The sequence below is a fragment of the Ambystoma mexicanum genome, chromosome 10 (assembly GCF_040938575.1).
Source record: "Ambystoma mexicanum isolate Mex_15411 chromosome 10, UKY_AmexF1_1, whole genome shotgun sequence".
NCBI classification, from domain to species: domain Eukaryota; kingdom Metazoa; phylum Chordata; class Amphibia; order Caudata; family Ambystomatidae; genus Ambystoma; species Ambystoma mexicanum.
In genome coordinates, this window is record NC_090932.1 from 53,374,584 (window position 1) to 53,392,251 (window position 17,668).

A 17,668-nucleotide genomic window follows, 5' to 3' on the forward strand; every position below is an offset into this window, starting at 1 on the left:
TGCTGCACCCAGTCCATTTGCATATGATGCTGCACCCAGTCCATTCACACATGATTCAGCACCCAGTCCATTTGCACATGATGCTGCACCCAGTCCATTTGCACATGATGCAGCACCCAGTCCATTTGCACATGATGCTGCACCCAGTCCATTTGCATATGATGCTGCACCCAGTCCATTCACACATGATTCAGCACCCAGTCCATTTGCACATGATGCTGCACCCAGTCCATTTGCACATGATGCTGCACCCAGTTCATTTGCATATGATGCTGCACCCAGTCCATTCGCATATGACGCTGCACCCAGTCCATTCGCACATGATGCTGCACCCAGTCCATTCGCATATGATGCTGCACCCAGTCCATTCACAAATGATGCTGCACCCAGTCCATTCGCACATGATGCAGCACCCAGTCCATTCACAAATGATGCAGCACCTAGTCCATTCACACATGATTCAGCACCCAGTCCATTCGCACATGATGCTGCATCCAGTCCATTTGCACATGATGCTGCACCCAGTCCATTCGCACATGATGCAGCACCCAGTCCATTCACAAATAATGCAGCACCCAGTCCATTTGCACATGATGCTGCACCCAGTCCATTTGCATATAATGCTGCATCCAGTCCATTTGCACTTGATGCTGCACCCAGTCCATTTGCACCCAGTTCATTTGCACATGATGCTGCACCCAGTCCATTCACAAATGATGCTGCACCCAGTCCATTTGCACATGATGCAGCACCCAGTCCATTCACAAATGATGCAGCACCCAGTCCATTCACACATGATTCAGCACCCAGTCCATTCGCACATGATGCTGCATCCAGTCCATTTGCACATGATGCTGCACCCAGTCCATTTGCACATGATGCTGCACCCAGTCCATTCACAAATGATGCAGTACCCAGTCCATTTGCACATGATGCTGCACCCAGTCCATTTGCATATAATGCTGCATCCAGTCCATTTGCACTTGATGCTGCACCCAGTCCATTCGCACCCAGTTCATTTGCACATGATGCTGCGCCCAGTCCATTTGCACATGATGCTGCACCCAGTCCATTTGCATATGATGCTGCGCCCAGTCCATTTGCCCATGATGCTGCACCCAGTCCATTTGCACATGATGCTGCACCCAGTCCATTTGCATATGATGCTGCACCCAGTCCATTCACACATGATTCAGCACCCAGTCCATTCGCACATGATGCTGCACCCAGTCCATTCGCATATGATGCTGCACCCAGTCCATTTGCATATGATGCTGCACCCAGTCCATTCGCATATGATGCTGCACCCAGTCCATTCACACATGATGCTGCATCCAGTCCATTCACACATCATTCAGCACCTAGTCCATTCGCACATGATGCAGAACCCAGTCCATTCACAAATGATGCAGCACCCAGTCCATTTGCACATGATGCTGCACCCAGTCCATTTGCATATAATGCTGCATCCAGTCCATTTGCACTTGATGCTGCACCCAGTCCATTTGCATATGATGCTGCACCCAGTCAATTTGCACATGATGCAGCACCCAGTCCATTTGCACTTGATGCTGCACCCAGTCCATTCACACCCAGTTCATTTGCACATGATACTGCACCCAGTCCATTTGCACATGATGCTGCACCCAGTCCATTTGCACTTGATGCTGCACCCAGTCCATTTGCATATGATGCTGCACCCAGTCCATTTGCACATGATGCAGCACCCAGTCCATTTGCACTTGATGCTGCACCCAGTCCATTCACACCCAGTCCATTCACAAATGATGCAGCACCCAGTCCATTTGCACATGATGCTGCACCCAGTCCATTTGCATATAATGCTGCATCCAGTCCATTTGCACTTGATGCTGCACCCAGTCCATTTGCATATGATGCTGCACCCAGTCCATTTGCACATGATGCAGCACCCAGTCCATTTGCACTTGATGCTGCACCCAGTCCATTCACACCCAGTTCATTTGCACATGATACTGCACCCAGTCCATTTGCACATGATGCTGCACCCAGTCCATTTGCACTTGATGCTGCACCCAGTCCATTCACACCCAGTTCATTTGCACATGATGCTGCACCCAGTCCGTTTGCACATGATGATGCACCCAGTCCATGTGCATATGATGCTGCACCCAGTCCATTTGCACATGATGCTGCACCCAGTCCATTTGCACATGATGCTGCACCCAGTCCATTTGCATATGATGCTGCACCCAGTCCATTCACAAATGATGCTGCACCCAGTCCATTTGCACATGATGCTGCACCCAGTCCATTCGCATATGATGCTGCACCCAGTCCATTCACAAATGATGCTGCACCCAGTCCATTCACACATCATTCAGCACCCAGTCCATTCGCACATGATGCTGCATCCAGTCCATTTGCACATGATGCTGCACCCAGTCCATTCGCACATGATGCAGCACCCAGTCCATTTGCACATGATGCTGCACCCAGTCCATTTGCATATAATGCTGCATCCAGTCCATTTGCACTTGATACTGCACCCAGTCCATTTGCACCCAGTTCATTTGCACATGATGCTGCACCAGTCCATTTGCACATGATGCAGCACCCAGTCCATTTGCACTTGATGCTGCACCCAGTCCATTCACACCCAGTTCATTTGCACATGATACTGCACCCAGTCCATTTGCACATGATGCTGCACCCAGTCCATTTGCACTTGATGCTGCACCCAGTCCATTCACACCCAGTTCATTTGCACATGATGCTGCACCCAGTCCGTTTGCACATGATGATGCACCCAGTCCATTTGCATATGATGCTGCACCCAGTCCATTTGCACATGATGCTGCACCCAGTCCATTTGCACATGATTCTGCACCCAGTCCATTTGCATATGATGCTGCACCCAGTCCATTCACAAATGATGCTGCACCCAGTCCATTTGCACATGATGCTGCACCCAGTCCATTCGCATATGATGCTGCACCCAGTCCATTCACAAATGATGCTGCACCCAGTCCATTCACACATCATTCAGCACCCAGTCCATTTGCACATGATGCTGCACCCAGTCCATTTGCACATGATGCTGCACCCAGTCCATTTGCATATGATGCTGCACCCAGTCCATTCACAAATGATGCTGCACCCAGTCCATTTGCACATGATGCTGCACCCAGTCCATTCGCATATGATGCTGCACCCAGTCCATTCACAAATGATGCTGCACCCAGTCCATTCACACATCATTCAGCACCCAGTCCATTCGCACATGATGCTGCATCCAGTCCATTTGCACATGATGCTGCACCCAGTCCATTCGCACATGATGCAGCACCCAGTCCATTTGCACATGATGCTGCACCCAGTCCATTTGCATATAATGCTGCATCCAGTCCATTTGCACTTGATACTGCACCCAGTCCATTTGCACCCAGTTCATTTGCACATGATGCTGCACCAGTCCATTTGCACATGATGCTGCACCCAGTCCATTTGCACCCAGTTCATTTGCACATGATGCTGCACCAGTCCATTTGCACATGATGCTGCACCCAGTCCATTTGCATATGATGCTGCACCCAGTCCATTCACACATGATTCAGAACCCAGTCCATTCGCACATGATGCTGCACCCAGTCCATTCGCATATGATGCTGCACCCAGTCCATTCACAAATGATGCTGCACCCAGTCCATTCACACATCATTCAGCACCCAGTCCATTTGCACATGATCCTTAACCCAGTCCATTTGCACATGATGCAGCACCCAGTCCATTTGCACATGATGCTGCACCCAGTCCATTTGCACATGATTCAGCACCCAGTCCATTCGCACATGATGCTGCATCCAGTCCATTCGCACATGATGCAGAACCCAGTCCATTCACAAATGATGCAGCACCCAGTCCATTTGCACATGATGCTGCACCCAGTCCATTTGCATATAATGCTGCATCCAGTCCATTTGCACTTGATGCTGCACCAAGTCCATTTGCATATGATGCTGCACCCAGTCCATTTGCACATGATGCTGCACCCAGTCCATTTGCACTTGATGCTGCACCCAGTCCATTCACACCCAGTTCATTTGCACATGATACTGCACCCAGTCCATTTGCACATGATGCTGCACCCAGTCCATTTGCACTTGATGCTGCACCCAGTCCATTCACACCCAGTTCATTTGCACATGATGCTGCACCCAGTCCGTTTGCACATGATGATGCACCCAGTCCATTTGCATATGATGCTGCACCCAGTCCATTTGCACATGATGCTGCACCCAGTCCATTTGCACATGATGCTGCACCCAGTCCATTTGCATATGATGCTGCACCCAGTCCATTCGCACATGATTCAGCACCCAGTCCATTTGCACATGATGCTGCACCCAGTCCATTTGCACATGATGCTGCACCCAGTCCATTCACAAATGATGCTGCACCCAGTCCATTTGCATATGATGCTGCACCCAGTCTATTCACACATGATGCTGCACCCAGTCCATTTGCACATGATGCTGCACCCAGTCCATTTGCACTTGATGCTGCATCCTGTCCATTTGCACATGATGCTGCACCAAGTCCATTTGCACATGATGCTGCACCCAGTCCATGTGCACTTGATGCTGCATCCAGTCCATTTGCACATGATGCTGCACCCAGTCCATTTGCACATGATGCTGCACCCAGTCCATTTGCACTTGATGCTGCACCCAGTCCATTTGCACATGATGCAGCACCCAGTGCATTTGCATACGATGCAGCACCCAGTCCATTCACAAACGATGCTGCACCAGTCCATTCACACATGATTCAGTACCCAGTCCATTTGCACATGATGCTGCACCCAGTCCATTTGCACATGATGCTGCACCCAGTCCATTTGCACATGATGCTGCACCCAGTCCATTCGCATATGATGCAGCACCCAGTCCATTCACAAACGATGCTGCACCCAGTCCATTCACACATGATTCAGCACCCAGTCCATTTGCACATGATGCTGCACCCAGTCCATTTGCACATGATGCTGCACCCAGTCCATTTGCACATGATGCTGCATCCAGTCCATTTGCACATGATGCTGCACCCAGTCCATTTGCATATGATGCAGCACCCAGTCCATTCACAAACGATGCTGCACCCAGTCCATTCACACATGATTCAGCACCCAGTCCATTTGCACATTCTGCTGCACCCAGTCCATTTGCACATGAAGCTGCACGCAGTCCATTTGCACATGATGCTGCACCCAGTCCATTTGCACATGATGCTGCATCCAGTCCATTTGCACATGATGCTGCACCCAGTCCATTCGCATATGATGCAGCACCCAGTCCATTCACAAACGATGCTGCACCCAGTCCATTCACACATGATTCAGCACCCAGTCCATTTGCACATGATGCTGCACCCAGTCCATTTGCACATGATGCTGCATCCAGTCCATTTGCACATGATGCTGCACCCAGTCCATTTGCACATGATACTGCACCCAGTCCATTTGCACTTGATGCTGCACCCAGTCCATTCAGAAACGATGCTGCACCCAGTCCATTCACACATGATTCAGCACCCAGTCCATTTGCACATGATGCTGCATCCAGTCCATTTGCACATGATGCTGCACCCAGTCCATTCGCATATGATTCAGCACCCAGTCCATGTGCACTTGATGCTGCACCCAGTCCATTTGCACTTGATGCTGCACCCAGTCCATTTGCACATGATGCTGCACCCAGTCCATTTGCACATGAGGCTGCACCCAGTCTATTTGCACATGAGGCTGCACCCAGTCTATTTGCACATGATGCAGCACCCAGTCCATTTGCACATGATGCTGCACCCAGTCCATTTGCATATAATGCTGCATCCTGTCCATTTGCACTTGATGCTGCACCCAGTCCATTTGCATATGATGCTGCACCCAGTCCATTTGCACATGATGCTGCACCTAGTCCATTTGCACTTGATGCTGCACCCAGTCCATTCGCACCCAGTTCATTTGCACATGATGCTGCACCCAGTCCATTTGCACATGATGCTGCACCCAGTCCATTTGCACATGATGCTGCAACCAGTCCATTTGCATATGATGCTGCACCCAACCCATTTGCACATGATGCTGCACCCAGTCCATTTGCATATGATGCAGCACCCAGTCCATTCACAAATGATACAGCACCCAGTCCATTCACAAATGATGCTGCACCCAGTTTATTCACACATGATTCAGCACCTAGTCCGTTCACAAATGATGCAGCACCCAGTCCATTCACAAATGATGCTGCACCCAGTCCATTTGCACATGATGCAGAACCCAGTCCATTCACAAATGATGCAGCACCCAGTCCATTCACACATGATTCAGCACCCAGTCCATTCGCACATGATGCTGCATCCAGTCCATTTGCACATGATGCTGCATCCAGTCCATTCGCACATGATGCAGCACCCAGTCCATTTGCACATGATGCTGCACCCAGTCCATTTGCATATAATGCTGCATCCAGTCCATTTGCACTTGATGCTGCACCCAGTCCATTTGCATACGATGCTGCACCCAGTCCATTTGCACATGATGCTCACCCAGTCCATTTGCAAATGATGCTGCACCCAGTCCATTTGCACTTGATGCTGCACCCAGTCCATTCGCACCCAGTTCATTTGCACATGATGCTGCACCCAGTCCATTTGCACATGATGCTGCACCCAGTCCATTTGCACATGATGCTGCACCCAGTCCATTTGCACATGATGCTGCACCCAGTCCATTTGCATATGATGCTGCACCCAGTCCATTCACACATGATTCAGCACCCAGTCCATTTGCACATGATGCTGCACCCAGTCCATTTGCACATGATGCTGCACCCAGTCCATTTGCATATGATGCTGCACCCAGTCCATTTGCATATGATGCTGCACCCAGTCCATTCGCACATGATGCTGCACCCAGTCCATTCGCATATGATGCTGCACCCAGCCCATTTGCATATGATGCTGCACCCAGTCCATTTGCACATGATGCTGCACCCAGTCCATTTGCACATGATGCTGCACCCAGTCCATTTGCATATGATGCTGCACCCAGTCCATTCACACATGATTCAGCACTCAGTCCATTTGCACATGATGCTGCACCCAGTCCATTTGCACATGATGCAGCACCCAGTCCATTTGCACATGATGCTGCACCCAGTCCATTTGCATATGATGCTGCACCCAGTCCATTCACACATGATTCAGCACCCAGTCCATTTGCACATGATGCTGCACCCAGTCCATTTGCACATGATGCTGCACCCAGTTCATTTGCATATGATGCTGCACCCAGTCCATTTGCATATGATGCTGCACCCAGTCCATTCGCACATGATGCTGCACCCAGTCCATTCGCATATGATGCTGCACCCAGTCCATTCACAAATGATGCTGCACCCAGTCCATTTGCACATGATGCAGCACCCAGTCCATTCAATAATGATGCAGCACCTAGTCCATTCACACATGATTCAGCACCCAGTCCATTCGCACATGATGCTGCATCCAGTCCATTTGCACATGATGCTGCACCCAGTCCATTCGCACATGATGCAGCACCCAGTCCATTCACAAATAATGCAGCACCCAGTCCATTTGCACATGATGCTGCACCCAGTCCATTTGCATATAATGCTGCATCCAGTCCATTTGCACTTGATGCTGCACCCAGTCCATTTGCACCCAGTTCATTTGCACATGATGCTGCACCCAGTCCATTCACAAATGATGCTGCACCCAGTCCATTTGCACATGATGCAGCACCCAGTCCATTCACAAATGATGCAGCACCCAGTCCATTCACACATGATTCAGCACCCAGTCCATTCGCACATGATGCTGCATCCAGTCCATTTGCACATGATGCTGCACCCAGTCCATTTGCACATGATGCTGCACCCAGTCCATTCACAAATGATGCAGTACCCAGTCCATTTGCACATGATGCTGCACCCAGTCCATTTGCATATAATGTTGCATCCAGTCCATTTGCACTTGATGCTGCACCCAGTCCATTCGCACCCAGTTCATTTGCACATGATGCTGCGCCCAGTCCATTTGCACATGATGCTGCACCCAGTCCATTTGCATATGATGCTGCGCCCAGTCCATTTGCCCATGATGCTGCACCCAGTCCATTTGCACATGATGCTGCACCCAGTCCATTTGCATATGATGCTGCACCCAGTCCATTCACACATGATTCAGAACCCAGTCCATTCGCACATGATGCTGCACCCAGTCCATTCGCATATGATGCTGCACCCAGTCTATTTGCATATGATGCTGCACCCAGTCCATTCGCATATGATGCTGCACCCAGTCCATTCACACATGATGCTGCATCCAGTCCATTCACACATCATTCAGCACCTAGTCCATTCGCACATGATGCAGAACCCAGTCCATTCACAAATGATGCAGCACCCAGTCCATTTGCACATGATGCTGCACCCAGTCCATTTGCATATAATGCTGCATCCAGTCCATTTGCACTTGATGCTGCACCCAGTCCATTTGCATATGATGCTGCACCCAGTCCATTTGCACATGATGCAGCACCCAGTCCATTTGCACTTGATGCTGCACCCAGTCCATTCACACCCAGTTCATTTGCACATGATACTGCACCCAGTCCATTTGCACATGATGCTGCACCCAGTCCATTTGCACTTGATGCTGCACCCAGTCCATTTGCATATGATGCTGCACCCAGTCCATTTGCACATGATGCAGCACCCAGTCCATTTGCACTTGATGCTGCACCCAGTCCATTCACACCCAGTCCATTCACAAATGATGCAGCACCCACTCCATTTGCACATGATGCTGCACCCAGTCCATTTGCATATAATGCTGCATCCAGTCCATTTGCACTTGATGCTGCACCCAGTCCATTTGCATATGATGCTGCACCCAGTCCATTTGCACATGATGCAGCACCCAGTCCATTTGCACTTGATGCTGCACCCAGTCCATTCACACCCAGTTCATTTGCACATGATACTGCACCCAGTCCATTTGCACATGATGCTGCACCCAGTCCATTTGCACTTGATGCTGCACCCAGTCCATTCACACCCAGTTCATTTGCACATGATGCTGCACCCAGTCCGTTTGCACATGATGATGCACCCAGTCCATTTGCATATGATGCTGCACCCAGTCCATTTGCACATGATGCTGCACCCAGTCCATTTGCACATGATGCTGCACCCAGTCCATTTGCATATGATGCTGCACCCAGTCCATTCACAAATGATGCTGCACCCAGTCCATTTGCACATGATGCTGCACCCAGTCCATTCGCATATGATGCTGCACCCAGTCCATTCACAAATGATGCTGCACCCAGTCCATTCACACATCATTCAGCACCCAGTCCATTCGCACATGATGCTGCATCCAGTCCATTTGCACATGATGCTGCACCCAGTCCATTCGCACATGATGCAGCACCCAGTCCATTTGCACATGATGCTGCACCCAGTCCATTTGCATATAATGCTGCATCCAGTCCATTTGCACTTGATACTGCACCCAGTCCATTTGCACCCAGTTCATTTGCACATGATGCTGCACCAGTCCATTTGCACATGATGCTGCACCCAGTCCATTTGCATATGATGCTGCACCCAGTCCATTCACACATGATTCAGCACCCAGTCCATTCGCACATGATGCTGCACCCAGTCCATTCACACATGATTCAGCACCCAGTCCATTCGCACATGTTGCTGCACCCAGTCCATTCGCATATGATGCTGCACCCAGTCCATTCACAAATGATGCTGCACCCAGTCCATTCACACATCATTCAGCACCCAGTCCATTTGCACATGATGCTGCACCCAGTCCATTTGCACATGATGCAGCACCCAGTCCATTTGCACATGATGCTGCACCCAGTCCATTTGCACATGATTCAGCACCCAGTCCATTCGCACATGATGCTGCATCCAGTCCATTCGCACATGATGCAGAACCCAGTCCATTCACAAATGATGCAGCACCCAGTCCATTTGCACATGATGCTGCACCCAGTCCATTTGCATATAATGCTGCATCCAGTCCATTTGCACTTGATGCTGCACCAAGTCCATTTGCATATGATGCTGCACCCAGTCCATTTGCACATGATGCTGCACCCAGTCCATTTGCACTTGATGCTGCACCCAGTCCATTCACACCCAGTTCATTTGCACATGATACTGCACCCAGTCCATTTGCACATGATGCTGCACCCAGTCCATTTGCACTTGATGCTGCACCCAGTCCATTCACACCCAGTTCATTTGCACATGATGCTGCACCCAGTCCGTTTGCACATGATGATGCACCCAGTCCATTTGCATATGATGCTGCACCCAGTCCATTTGCACATGATGCTGCACCCAGTCCATTTGCACATGATGCTGCACCCAGTCCATTTGCATATGATGCTGCACCCAGTCCATTCACACATGATTCAGCACCCAGTCCATTTGCACATGATGCTGCACCCAGTCCATTCGCACATGATGCTGCACCCAGTCCATTCACAAATGATGCTGCACCCAGTCCATTTGCATATGATGCTGCACCCAGTCTATTCACACATGATGCTGCACCCAGTCCATTTGCACATGATGCTGCACCCAGTCCATTTGCACTTGATGCTGCATCCAGTCCATTTGCACATGATGCTGCACCAAGTCCATTTGCACATGATGCTGCACCCAGTCCATGTGCACTTGATGCTGCATCCAGTCCATTTGCACATGATGCTGCACCCAGTCCATTTGCACACGATGCTGCACCCAGTCCATTTGCACTTGATGCTGCACCCAGTCCATTTGCACATGATGCAGCACCCAGTGCATTTGCATACGATGCAGCACCCAGTCCATTCACAAACGATGCTGCACCAGTCCATTCACACATGATTCAGTACCCAGTCCATTTGCACATGATGCTGCACCCAGTCCATTTGCACATGATGCTGCACCCAGTCCATTTGCACATGATGCTGCACCCAGTCCATTCGCATATGATGCAGCACCCAGTCCATTCACAAACGATGCTGCACCCAGTCCATTCACACATGATTCAGCACCCAGTCCATTTGCACATGATGCTGCACCCAGTCCATTTGCACATGATGCTGCACCCAGTCCATTTGCACATGATGCTGCATCCAGTCCATTTGCACATGATGCTGCACCCAGTCCATTTGCATATGATGCAGCACCCAGTCCATTCACAAACGATGCTGCACCCAGTCCATTCACACATGATTCAGCACCCAGTCCATTTGCACATGATGCTGCACCCAGTCCATTTGCACATGAAGCTGCACCCAGTCCATTTGCACATGATGCTGCACCCAGTCCATTTGCACATGATGCTGCATCCAGTCCATTTGCACATGATGCTGCACCCAGTCCATTCGCATATGATGCAGCACCCAGTCCATTCACAAACGATGCTGCACCCAGTCCATTCACACATGATTCAGCACCCAGTCCATTTGCACATGATGCTGCACCCAGTCCATTTGCACATGATGCTGCATCCAGTCCATTTGCACATGATGCTGCACCCAGTCCATTTGCACATGATACTGCACCCAGTCCATTTGCACTTGATGCTGCACCCAGTCCATTCAGAAACGATGCTGCACCCAGTCCATTCACACATGATTCAGCACCCAGTCCATTTGCACATGATGCTGCATCCAGTCCATTTGCACATGATGCTGCACCCAGTCCATTCGCATATGATTCAGCACCCAGTCCATGTGCACTTGATGCTGCACCCAGTCCATTTGCACTTGATGCTGCACCCAGTCCATTCGCACTTGATGCTGCACCCAGTCCATTTGCACTTGATGCTGCACCCAGTCCATTTGCACATGAGGCTGCACCCAGTCCATTTGCACATGAGGCTGCACCCAGTCCATTTGCACTTGATGCTGCACCCAGTCCATTTGCACATGATGCAGCACCCCGTGCATTCGCACATGAGGCTGCACCCAGTCTATTTGCACATGAGGCTGCACCCAGTCCATTTGCACTTGATGCTGCACCCAGTCCATTTGCACACGATGCAGCACCTAGTGCATTCGCACCCGTCTCAGTTTTGGGAAAAGGCATAGTGAAGCAGTTGAAGAATCACATGGTATGACTATATAAGTAGCCATCTATGGAACAATTATAAACTAAATAGTCGTTACTATACTCTGCGTCCTGTATCTAGACTTCTGCCTGCACCCCCTCCTCATAGTTGATATTGTTACACTGAGTGCTGCACCCATGCTAGAACACAAGTATACCGGGGGCAGCCAATGGTGCCCTTGACATGCCATGTTTCTATTAGTATGATTCCAGCATGGATACATTGGGCACACGGGCTTCATTGGAGTGCCCATGCTGATTTAAAGGGCCGCCATGGCAGCACAAGATCTTGTGGGTTGTGGGGGTGTAGGTTCTTGGATGCTCTCATTCCTGTTTTTTGGGGAGCCAAATCTGTGTCTTCCCCTTCAGATGGCCATGCTCAGAATGATTCACAACCGTGAGGAACTTACTGGAGACGCTTGATAGTTGATACTGTTTCAGGAGGGGCGTTATGAGTGTGTAGAAATGAGTTCCCTTTAAGAATGGCCACACATGTATGAGCTGAACACGCACCCACCCCTGCCCCTGCCATGCAGGTACTGGGCGGCAGAGCCAACTACAGGTGGCTGGACTCTGTTCCCCGATTCCTCTTCCTGTATATGTCCATCCTGCACTGCGGTGCCCTATCCTAGGCTGCAGGCTTTCTACATGCCAACCCGGTGCCAGATTACATGATCTAATAATGTTTCATATGAGCACATGGGTAGTACAAACGGTGTCCTAGTGCGAACATACAAATTAGAACCACAGCCGATCACGTTGCCCAGATCATGGGCTGAATCCCACAATACATGCCCGTGTTCCGAGCAAGCTGGGGGCTGGCTGCTCATACCCACCCCCCATTTTCCCACACCGCCAGCTCCTTCCCCGTCCTTCCCCCACCTCTGCCCCAATTATCGTATTTCTCTTGTGGCGGGGGCCACATCCGCCATCACATCCTGGGCCACCATGGAAATGGAAGAGGGGTTCTGCATGGTGTCCCACCTTCCATCTCCAAGGCGATCAGCTTAGGTAAGTGTTTGGTTTGAAGGAACAGGATCCCACGAGTGGGGCCCGTTCATTCAAACGAAATTCATTGCTGTCAGCGCCTCAAGTTTTTGGGTTGAAAAGCCAGATAGCTATGAGCGATAAAACCCAACCCGGTGGGCCAGATTGAGTGGTTTCAGGGCCGTTACCCCCTAAACCGGCCCACAGGATCAGATTCTATTGCAATAGTACATTTCTTTTTGCCCTAGTGCTAATAATGTGTATGTCTATCACATGGTGCCCTGGTGGCAGCATCTGAAGATCCAGAGGTGCAAGTGAACACCCCAAAAAATAAGAGAACGTGGTGCGAAGGGTGTGCTACGAAACCGGTTGTTCACCTATAGCACGACTTTGCTGTCTTTCATCAGGACTATTCTCACTTGCGAACTAGTCTGACCTCTGACAGATAGTAGAGGATCTTATGAGATTACTACTGGGATTCCAGGAAGAAGAAAAACATGAAGTTGGGCTTTTATATCGTGCTTCATGCCAGAGTCCAGCCTCTAAGCACTGGAGCCGTTAGGAGACCCATGCCTCTTAGCGTTGGCTTGCTTCCAAGACAAGCATGTTACCTCCTAAGCTATCCTCCCCAGAATGTAGCTACCATACATTAAAAAAAAAACATTTTAAAAGCAGTCGTACATATTTACTATCAGCAGATGTTCCAGAAGCAGGACTGGCGAAGACCCTGTATAGTTTCCAGATTTGAAGGATATTTAGTTTAGTGAACGAGGGGACCGCTTAGATGCCAGCAGGCACTATCATGCTGTTTTTATTCATTTTGTCGAAGCGTGCAGTTTGATATTGGTCTTTTATACAGCGCTTAATAACAAAGAGTGGTTTCTAAGCTTGGGATCAGGATTCCAACCTGTGTTGTGCTGCGTTCTCTTGCTTCCAAGACAAACGCGTTACCCCTGAGCTATCCTTATCCTTCGTGTAGCACACGCATCCGAGCAGACTCAGGTTTCTGTGTCAAATGTAGACCCCAGCAATAGCAATCATCAGGGCTGCCTGCCGTGCCAATCAATCTATCATTTTGCCTGGATTCCTAGAAATCTGCATGCTTTTTGCACGTGCAAATCCGCACCTACATCAAAATCAGGTGTGGGCGCAGGTACTCTCAGATTGGTGAAGCTTAGTGGACGAGGGTGGCGGGATTGCAAAACATTGCCTGCCAAATACGTTTAAACATAGTGCGCCCCTAACTCCCTCCTACTCGGCGTGAGAATAATACACAATGACAAAAACGAGCCCCACGGGTGGCATTCGTGTGCCTACGTGCACCCAGGCAATAGCTCTCATCACCCTCCTCTCTCCCCCAGTAACAGTTGCAAAGTTTTCTTGATGTGTAGGAGATGACGAAGCTGTCACAGAAGCAATTAAACTCAGTCAAATGATCCATGTGTGCTGGAATAATAGTCTGACAATTTACTCATTGGCAACAGAAAAAGCACTGTGTCTGTTTGACAATCGGAACACTCTGCTGCCCTGATCGATAGACAATGCAGTCTAATAGCGCGAGCGGTGGGTGAGGCTGAGCAGCGGGTCTCAGGTGCCTTGGGTGGCAGCCAGCCCTTCCTCATCACTTCCCACATGGCAGGAGGTGGATCAGCTCAGAGCCAGCCAGTCCAGCTTTATTTAAGACATAGGAAGGCAGTTCAATTATTCCAGCAAGTGAGAACGGGAAGTTTACTCACGTGAAGGGTAGGCCAACTCATGCCTTTAGCAGGCGTGAACAACTATCCCTTTTTGTATGGCGCAAGCGGCAAAATGAATCCAACCTAGACAATAGGGAAAAGTTAGGGGGTGGGTTTCGTGCTTGTGAAAAGGTTCCAGATTGGCAACGCTGGCATATAAAGATGTTCTTCAGTGTGGGAACTTCTCAGACTGCAGGAAGACCCACACACTGATTGACAGTGCACGCATGCTGAACTTCTCAGACTGCAGGAAGACCCACACATTGATTGCCAGTGCACGCATGCTGAACTTCTCAGACTGCAGGAAGACCCACACACTGATTGACAGTGCACGCATGCTGAACTTCTTAGAAGTCAAGGGTGCAAGAGACACCTGTTGCCACATTTCTCTTGCATGAGTGTCATTACCCCACAGTTCATGCCACACCTGTCAGTGTATGTAATTCCCTTCTGTTGGATGCTCCTTCCCCAGCCTCTCGTGATGCCTTCTTCACCCTTTCACTGACTACGAAGATGCTGCACGCTTGCGGAAGGGGTGGGGCTGCTGTCGGTTCCCACCTAAATTCATCTGTATAGGTGGGTCCTTAAGTACCCTCCTCCGCTCCATTGTTACTCAGTCATCAAGTGATGGGGCATCAGGGACTGCCTGTCTGTCTCTGATAGATTAAGGATGCCACAGAGGGGTCTTCAATCTTCACAGGTTTTGGAATACAACTCTCACCAGCCCAAGCCAGCATAGTCAAGTCAGGTCAAGCTTTATTTTGGACAGCTACACATGTTTTCGTACAAGCAAATCATGCAAATACACCAATACATGTTTACATTACATTTGTTAAGATCCTTAAAATCAGCTTTGAAAGAGCTTTGGCATGGTACAAGATCTTCAGTCATCATAGAAGTTCGAATTGGCCATGATTAAAAGGTAAGCAGCTTTTCAAAGAAATAAATATATATATGTTGTCAAATAAAAGCAACACAGAGTGAGCCACACTCTATCCTAAACATATTCCTACATCCTTTCTCTTTCTATCGCTTTCCTAAGGAAGGTTGAGCAAGCCCAGAGAACATCTTCACCTGATGCCCAAAGCAAACATCTAAAATCAGGTGGACAGTTTCTCAGGTTTAGTTTTCCCAAAAATGGAAATGACAAAATTTTGCAAAGTCTTTTGTACCTTTGACATAAAAACAGAACGTGGAAATGACTTTCTGGTGTATCGGGACAAAAAGGGCACACCCTCTGGGTTGAGTCACTGTCATAACTGAACGATTTAGGCCAACATGCGTTTAGAGGGAAACAATTCAGGGGAAGCCTGGGTATATAGGATTTAGCTATTGAAAGGGACTATGGATCAAACACTCCTGTCAAGAGGCAGATTAACATGTCATCCATAGCTACTACCCCCTAGCCCCCCAATACCGCACAGGTGAGAAGCATTACTCACAAGTAAAACCAAGCTAATGTTGCAACATTACATTAGAAACTAAGCAAATATAAACTCACCATGAAGAATCTGCAGAGTAGGTCAAATATGCATTTATAGATGAAGAATATTAACATGGCATCCCTAAAAAACATGAAGGTCACTAACATAAGGAATGGATTAGCTGAATGCAACATGAGCGACACGTGAATATAGCTCACTAAGAGAGAAACACAGAAGTAATGGGCAGCCATCTTTTCCAAAATGGAAGCCATCACACGCTTCTAATTTACTGAAAGGCCTCAAGACTTCATGAGAATTCAAGATGCTTAAATCCCAGAAATATAGATCTGTGCAGAACTCAGGCCATAGCTGGTAATCAGAGCCAAGGATACTGAGAAATTAGGGAGGGTGTGAACGCAGCAGAAACGGCCCAACATAATGATTCCCAGGGCAAGAGGAATACTTCCATCTAATTAAAGTACAGAAGAGCACAACTGACCATTGTGAGCCAGGTGTGAGTGAACCATAAACCTAAGGAGACCCCACGATGAATAACTCAATAGTGTCCCCAGTGGTAACAGGAATCATAACACTTGCACTAATATAAGCAAAAATCCCAATAAATGCAGGGTGAAATAATTCTAAACACGGTCTCATCACACATGACCCATAATTGAAGAACACTGTCTATAAATTAGCAACAAACACAGATGGCACACCTGCCTCACTCCTCATGCATAGTCCAAGACACAAGACATCGCACAAGGCCAACTACAAAGAGATCCCCCTGGTTCGAGTAAGGGACGGTATTTTCTTTCATTGAAGGGAAAGCAGACCATGGACCTCTCCCCTCCTACTGCCGTTGGCTCATGTATTGACGACCTTTCAGTTGCACAAGGTTGGTCAGCCAACCAATCAAAACCCCCAGTGTTAGGCCTCCCAGTACGAATTAGACTAACCAATAGAAGTGATGTCTTTTTATTCTTATCAATTTAGAGGTGGTCTCAGGAGGAGTCATCAGATTGTCGTTACCCAATCAGAATTATTAACATGTATGGACACCTATGGAATGTATATGTAGTCAATCCCCTTAGCCAGTCCCTGCACCCAGTAGGTTTGACAGGCTAAAATTACTTGATGATGTCATTTATGACAAATAGTAAGTATAAAACCTGTTATTTTTGATAAGCACACTGAGAGCAACGACTTTTATGCTTTTTTTGGATGTTGATAAAGCTGGCTTTTGCCTTTCACTTTGTATATTTCCGTTATTGAGTCTGTTTGCTCTGGCTCCTGATCCTCTGTTTCATTTTGGGGTTTTCCCAGG